This window comes from Daphnia pulicaria, chromosome 4 (genome assembly GCF_021234035.1).
Source record: "Daphnia pulicaria isolate SC F1-1A chromosome 4, SC_F0-13Bv2, whole genome shotgun sequence".
In the NCBI taxonomy this organism is placed as follows: domain Eukaryota; kingdom Metazoa; phylum Arthropoda; class Branchiopoda; order Diplostraca; family Daphniidae; genus Daphnia; species Daphnia pulicaria.
In genome coordinates, this window is record NC_060916.1 from 15294452 (window position 1) to 15301894 (window position 7443).

Sequence of the window (7443 nt, forward strand, 5' to 3'; positions counted from 1 at the left end):
ACGGTGCACCTGGGACTGTAGAACCTTTCGACGGCCTTTCGAGTAACTGTAAAATAATTCAAGTTTTCGTATTCTTTGGTCATAATTGCAGAATATTGCGATATGAGGCATATGGACGTTTCCAATTGACCCGTCAATCTAAATTGTTTTTAAAAGGAAATTAATTCTCGTTTTGAAATTGAAAAATAGAAATTTGTTTTCTCACTGCCACATTTTTGAAGTTTGGCAAAGTTTTCTGACGGGCAAAATCTGGTCGAATCATGAACATCGCGAACCATAACATGCAAATGAGCCAAAATAATCATCAGAGTGCCATAGAGCTCTTCTAATTCAATACCCTGCGTCCAAGAATAATGCGTCATAACAAATTGAAACTAAAAACTTAAAATGAAATCATTTTCACCGTACTGGAGAAAAGGAATAAATTATCTCGCGCTAGTGATTCCAGCAGTTGGTAGCCGCTGAATTTATACGTATTGCCTTTTTGTTATAAAATAAAATTATGTTAAATTTAATTAGAAAATTCAAGTAACTTAGAAAACTAACCGATGGCGAGTGAATGCGGCGGATTAAGAGCAAGGCTTGCGAAACAACGAGCTGCAACTCTTGGCGGGATTGCTCCTCAATCTTCGGCTCGTTTAACAACCGACTTGTTAACTGATTGCATGAAGTCCCGCAAGGATAGGCCAACGAGTGGATAAATGGGAAACGCAGCAACGGTTCAACAGTTGACTTTTGCCGAAATTTATAATATTTGTCGTAATAGGCCTAGTAGTGTAACTTGCCAATACACCTGGTCGGTTAAATTTGAATTACCATGGAATTAAATTGACTTCAAAAAATAAATAGATAAAAGATAAATAATCTTTTAGCCTATACAGTCGCGGCTGAAAGTTTCTATACGTGTAGCTCAAAAATACGCCTTTTTACTGTGTATTGGCGGATGGTGTTAGCCTATGGTAGAGGTTGAGCTACCTTATTTGCTCGTTTCTTTATTTTTTACCGCCCTTCTTTACTTAACTCTTCCTCTTAACATCGATTACTAATTTACCCGCGATAACGCAAACTTAACGCAATCCTATTGCCTAATGCTAAAATGACACCAATCGATGCAGATATTGTCACAGCAACAACCTGATCAATCCCCTGTCATATCACCCTTTAATTTAAGAGCTATTGCTCGAATATTGGGCATTGATGCAACTGTCTGATTATCGGCCACGGTTACCCATAGTTTAGAAAGCCGCGCCAACAAATCATTGTCGGAGGTGTAAGGGGGTAGGGGGTAAAACTTGAGAAAATCGAGCAAATAAGGTAACTCAACCTCTACCATAGGCTGACACCATCCGCCAATACACAGTAAAAAGGCGTATTTTTGAGCTACACGTATAGAAACTTTCAGCCGCGACTGTATACTTATAGGCCTAATGAAATCATAAATGTTGAAAACCATCGTTTCTTTAACTGGAATGTTTGAAAATGAACTTGAACTTGTCTATAGGGACCAAACTATCTGTAGTCCCTGGATAAAAATGACTTTGCAATCTCACCACAGTTGATCATTACCGAAAATAACTCACGACACAATCACCAAGCAAAAAACAAGTCGATTATTATAGTGACCCGCATCACCAAAGAGTGTCAAAGAATTAATTATCATTCCAATTCTGTCTTCTCGCTCCTTTTTTTCGTTGTGATGAACAAATCCAAGAGACACTCGAGTCTCAACAAATCGAGTTGTAAAATGTAAAAATTAAATTTCGTTTCAATATGCTGCTACATGGGATCGATTTAAGGAATAACCAACAACTGCGCTGTTGCTGATACAGTGATACACATAATTCATGGCGCTGGAAGCCGATGCGACTCCCTTGGAATCGTTGGATATTATGCATAAAGAGAGAAAGGAAATGCATACATTCTTCATTACCGTTTGCTGTTGCATATAGCTACGCGCATATAGGCCTACGTGTCAACCACCTTTTTCCCTCTCCCTCTATTTAAAATACAAACTCGGTTTGACAGCATGTGTGGGCAGTGCAGAGGGCAGAGGCCAATACTTGATCTGTCGTGCAGGGACTCACGAACTGCCCCTCATAGCTGATGAATGAAAACCCGGCGTCCAACTACCCCGCACTTTCTCCCTCCGCTCTATAGTCCCGATATTCAAATATTCAAGAGCCGCCAACAACATTTTCTCATCACATTCCCGCCGTCCATTTCGGAGCTGGGCAGATAACTTGCATAATATAGTCGCCATCAAATATTTCTGAAGTTTAGTCAAATGAACAAAATATCAAATCGACTTCGACAAGAAAAAGCGGACCTTATTTCCTAACTGTATTAACGAACTGAACTATATAGCAAAGAGAATGGCAATGAAAATGTTATTGCATCGCTGATGGACAGAGAATCACCTGCAATTGTTCCATTGGTTTTCCATGACAGCGGGGTATCCTAATAACCTGTACACTGATTCTTGCAGGCCAGCAATCAAAACGCTGGATGAGAGTTGGTGAATGAAAAACCAAGACAGGAGAAATGAAATGAATAAACCTTACTCACCCAAATCAGGTCAGGGGTGGATTGAATTCGAATTGTTCACGTCAACCGACGTCAACAACTTTTCAGTCGACATTCAGCAGAGCGTCAACAATGCTGGCCGAGGCTGGAATAAAAAGCACAGCACACTGGAAAATTGGACCGCATCTCTGCTGTAACCGAGAATAGACCTACTTGAGATTATACGTGTACGGTCACAAACTCACATCGACGTCAGCGGCAGATGAGCTGTTAAATATAATAGCAGACTAGTTATTCATGTTGAGGGAATGGAACCCATTGGATTGAATCCGATTGAATCGTGTAGAATAAAGCGGACATATCCTATGCTGTAGAAGGAGTCCCATAAGTTTCTAATAGGCCTACGTAGGCCTATACCTTAGTGCCATGCCGTCAAATGCCCCGTGGAACGAACATCATGGTCGTAGAATATATACCAATAATGCACACGAGTTGTTAAACTTGTAATACCTACACTCCGCTTGTTCTGACACGCGATGAAATGTAATGGAAAAGACATTCAAAATAGTAAACGACTTCTGTAGCTTCTACGGTTGGACAAAACCGCATGCTGCCGGATAAATTCGAGGGCATTAGTAGGCCTACTGTTAACATTTCAAAGACAATCCTCGAATTCTGAAATTATTAACATTGGTCCTGCCGTTTCCACAACAAACGGTTAGCTTCAAGTCATTGAACTGCTACGCATCTTGAATTTGTACGGGCGGCTATTAAAGGGGTCCTCGCTGCTGGCAAGATAGACACTATAGATACTAATCTGGCAGCTCATCGTCCGTTCAACTGAATCCGCAATGCTGCTCAAGTTGCCTTTCTTAACTTTTCCCATTTGGCTCTTTATTTTGATTGACAGCAGTTGTTCATCAACGCCAAACACGCTCAACGGCCAACACATTCGCGTCATATGGGTAAGATAATAACGCAAACGTTGAAAATTACAATTCAATTAACCTGCTGTCATTAAATGATGGTGCGGACCAGACACTTTGGAGTGGAAACCCTAAAGGAATAGTTGGACCGCTCAAAGGCGGAGAGATCCTCAAATTCTTGACGAAACGTTTGAATTTCACGTAATAACCGACAAAAATAAGAATTTCACTTAACTGCCCTTTTACTGATTACCTAACTTGATCCATTGTCCCAACAGGTACGAAATGGTTCGAGTGACGGAAGACAAACTGGAGCCATCGGAAAAAGCCCCAGGACTTTTCAGCTATTTATGGAATCAAGTAAAGTTCGTTCCATTTTCTATTTGAAAAGAAATAGTAAATTAATCTGATGTAAAAATTAATGATGTAAACTTTCACAGCGAGCCGATTTGCTGGTCCACGATACGATCGCCAACTACCAGTACAATTCAGTCGTCGATTTTACATTACCATGGATTTACGATCATTACGCTTTCCTCATTCCCGTCCCTGATGAATCGGCCAACGTCAACGCCGTCGTCAAACCATTTCAATGGCCGGTTAGAAAATTGATATCATAACTTATTATGTAATATTTCGTATTCAAAAGGATTCCATCACTTCAGATTTGGTTAGGACTTGGGATATCGGTCGTTTGCGTCATCACAGTCTTGAATTTGATCCAGCGCTACTTGCAATATCGATCCGTAATTGAAACACCAGCAAGACCAAACGATAATCCACCGACTGAAAAAATTATCACGTATGGAGAAACGGGAAAACAATATCTTTACGTTTTCGGCAATTTGCTGTCACAAGGTTTGCGACTGTACGAAGACACATGACATCAATTATTATCAAGTCTTAACTTTTTCATGAATTATTTAATTAGGTGGCCCTTGTATGTCGAAAAGATTACCCTATCGACTAGTCGCTGGCGTTTGGACCCTGGCCGCTTTCATCTTCGTCCAGGCCTACACGTCGACTCTCTTCACTTACGTCGTGACGCCAATCAGTGAACCGCTAATCAATTCAGTCTACGACGTTGTTGACAATCCCGATATCAATTTACTGGTCAGGGAAACGGGATTTATGAATACTTTACTAACGGCAAGTAAATAAAATTTAAAAAAAAATGTCGAGACTTATTTACTTACTTAAAATTTCGAAACTTACTTGCTGGATTTCAACATCCGACAGACCAACAATTACACGGGGCTATTCGGAAATTTAAGAAAAAAAATGGACTCCTTCCCAAAGTCAAAATGCGGATCTATACCTGACTGCGCTCAACCCGTCAAATCAAAATCTGGAAACGTCTTCCTTGAGGTAGGCTAAATATAATACAAACATGTCAGTTTCAAAGGAATTTTTAATCCTTTCAAATTGATACACCAGTCAAGTGTTTACCTCAAGGATGCAATCAGAAAAGATTTTAACAAGACTGGAAACTGCAACTTTCAAATGGCTAAAGAAGAATTCATCGCCATCATGTCGACGTTTGTTCTACAGAAAAACAGTCCCTACACGCAAAGCATCCAACTAGCGTAAGTAGTAGCTACTGCTGCAAGATAAAATTACTCGCCATTAATCGTTGTGATTTTATTTAATTCAAATTGTCACAACGAAATATAGAATATTAAATCTGCAAGAAATTGGACTGGTCGACTTTTGGGACACGTGGTTCCGCCCAATGCCTCCTCAATGTACCGGAAAACCCCAGAGTGGACCGAAACAGAAACTTTCGCCCCTTTCCCTGAAAAATTTGACCGGTGCTTTTGTTGTTTTATTAGTTGGATTGAGCCTTTCCCTTTTGGCATTTCTCGGCGAAAGAATTGTTTTTATACGTCAACTACGCAAAGTTAACGAGTTGCGACAACAAAAAATCTTGATCAAAGTATCAACCAATAAGACAGAAGAACGCACCATCGTCATTGAATAATTCGGGTTGAGAAAAAACTTTAGTTTAGAAAACCCTTTAGCTTATTTACCTTTAAGCTTTTAGCTTTGTTCCATTCTTAAGTTATCATATGATCCCTATTGCTATTTGGTATCGTATTCTACACATAAGATTTCGGCCTGCACATTTCACTAATTTCGATGTCGAGTCGGATAGGCTATCGGAAACGAGCACAGACGTAAAAGCTCAGTAGAAAATCAAGTCGGAAAAATTCCTAAATATGAAACTATTAAATTAATAGGGACTGAAAAAATAAAATATAGGTAAAAATCGGTAAAAATATAATAGGCTGAAATATATATAGTCGAGTGGATTGATAGCATATAGCTGCTATATAGGTTAGGTGATCCATGAAGACAAACGTGATGCCATAAAATGGAGAAGATTTTTAGAAGCAGGTGCCCAATATGATGTATAAAGACAAAAACACGGGAGGAAAGTATAAAAATGGACCCATCGTCAAAAGCTTAAACCAATCGTCAACGGGAAAAGATATCCCAGTCTCGAGCCAAAACGTAGAACGGACTCGCGGGAAAACCCACGCACAAGCAACAAGAAGCAATCCATTAAAAAAAAAATATATGCCATTCATATTCAATTCAATTTCGTCCTCTAACCTTGATGACGAATACGGCAGCAGCTCGCAGTGCTCCATCCATCTAAGGGAATCACCAAGTTAACCGACAGCATCAGTTGAAAATTGAAGAAAGGCGCGTATTACAGCATGTAAAAAAAGTTAAACAAGTATATTACTTGATGATGTTCAACATCGGCAAAACATCAGACGAATGTTTCAGTCGGTTTCAGTCTTTCAGAGTGCTCAAGTTAATCACCTCGACACCTCCACCGAGATTTTTCTAGCGTTTTCTTTCAAAAAACAAAAACAGAAGGAAATCATTTCCTAATACCTATTAATACGTTCATTTTAAATAATTCAATTTCAGATGGTGAGAGGAGGACACAAAAACAAGAGAATATTAGAAAATTATATTCAACGTGTTGTTTCTTCTTATACACGTGAAGAACCTATTCAGGCCAATCGAAAGATGGCGTCGCTGTTGACAAGAATGAAATCATAGGCATATAATTTTAAGATAATGCAAAAGAATTTAAAATTCGCTAAAAAAGACTCGCAACAAATTGCTTTTCATCACTGTCAAAGTGTCAACATATGTTGTATGCGATTAAAAACACGTCGACACACACAATACACTACGAGTGAAACACGGCCAAACACTAATAAAATGACATTTTAACTTGATTTCCAGAGTGTATAGACTAATCGTATTTAATTGAATCTTGGAAACTAATTCATCAATGAAATGAATATTTCTTTTCTTTTCCTATAGTCGTAAGTTGCCGAGATACTTCAAGAGTCGGGATTGTAATCAAGGTAACGTTGAACGAAGCCAAATACTGCTGATGTGTATTTCATCACCAAGCATTCTCGAACCTCCCTGTTGTATATATTAGCCGACAACGAAAATATGTTTAAATAATTCCTGTTATCTGTAACCGGCAAATATCGATCTATAGCCACTATTTACCTGGCTGAGCAATAGTAGTAACCATGGATGGCAGTTTGAAGAACTTCGTGAGTTACGCTTAAAAAATCCACTTTTTCCTTTCGTTTGCCAATGACGGCGGACTGCAATACGAGACACACGGACGTTTCCACTTTACCAATCAACCTAAATCGAATCGAACACGTTTTAATTTTAATTATAGCCCTTTCCCTTTGTGGATTTACAAGCAACTCACTGACGAAGGATTTGAAGATGGCCGAGGCTTTCTGACGGGCACAATCTGGCGGATTCGTAAATATCGCGTATAATTGCGTACAGATGAAGCACCACAACTATCAAGCTGCGATAGATCTCTTGTAGCTGATTGTCTTCCTGTGAAAACACAAAGGGAAAAATTATACGTCACAAAATAGTATAGTAATACGGAAGAATGGGCCATTTTTAACCGTAGAAAAAACGACGAATAAAT

The 7443-nt window shown here is 39.1% G+C and overlaps 1 long non-coding RNA gene across 1 annotated transcript; it reads left to right on the forward strand.

Moving 5' to 3' along the window:
* The first annotated feature begins 4939 nt into the window (after positions 1–4939).
* On the forward strand, positions 4940–5208 carry LOC124338444. Its single transcript, XR_006917843.1, has 2 exons — positions 4940–5035; positions 5124–5208. It is a non-coding gene; the product is annotated as an uncharacterized LOC124338444 (long non-coding RNA).
* Positions 5209–7443: the final 2235 nt, after the last annotated feature.